We start from the raw sequence: 601 nt of genomic DNA, 5'->3' as shown, positions 1-601 counted from the left end.
ATATATAATACTGCCTTTTAAATTAATCTATTCTTAAATAATTTTTCTATTTATTTAGAAATGAAATAAATATATTTATTTCGACAAAGGCTACTTTGAACTTTGGATCCTACAGGTCCGTGCAGGTTCGTACACTGTTCTTTGTTCTCAGTCTGGTCACAGCTCTGTACCGGCGCACTTCAGGAATATTATTTATTAAAACAATCGATTAATACATCTAGAAATCACTTGAGATGTTTAAAATGTTAACTACTTACGATGTTTAAGGTATATATTATTTTTTTAATTAATAATAATGTCTTTGTCTTGCCACCGCTCACTACTTATTAGCTATAATTATTATAGTTATCGTTACTTTAGATGTTTAACTGCATCTAGAAATGATTTAAAAATTTTAAACCTTATAAATGTACTGCAAAAGTTTTTCTAAAGTATTTTAAATAATTAATATAATAGTAAATAAATTATACTGTCTTTTAAATTTGTTAATTCTAAATATACGTATTTAAAAGATGTACATAAATGACGAACAATTATCCTATTCAGTTAGAAAGTAAATAAATTTATTGTAATATAGCTACTTTGAACTTTGGACTCGACA

General features: G+C 25.1%; 1 protein-coding gene across 1 annotated transcript in view; it reads left to right on the top strand.

Moving 5' to 3' along the window:
* LOC106678822 (insulin receptor) overlaps positions 1–601 on the top strand; it is a 270,951-nt gene that overhangs the window by 91,482 nt on the left and 178,868 nt on the right. The window lies entirely within an intron of this gene.

The sequence above is a fragment of the Halyomorpha halys genome, unplaced genomic scaffold (genome assembly GCF_000696795.3).
Source record: "Halyomorpha halys isolate HHAL.00 unplaced genomic scaffold, Hhal_1.1 Scaffold162.1, whole genome shotgun sequence".
Taxonomy (NCBI): domain Eukaryota; kingdom Metazoa; phylum Arthropoda; class Insecta; order Hemiptera; family Pentatomidae; genus Halyomorpha; species Halyomorpha halys.
This window is presented reverse-complemented; position numbering and strand designations above follow the sequence as displayed.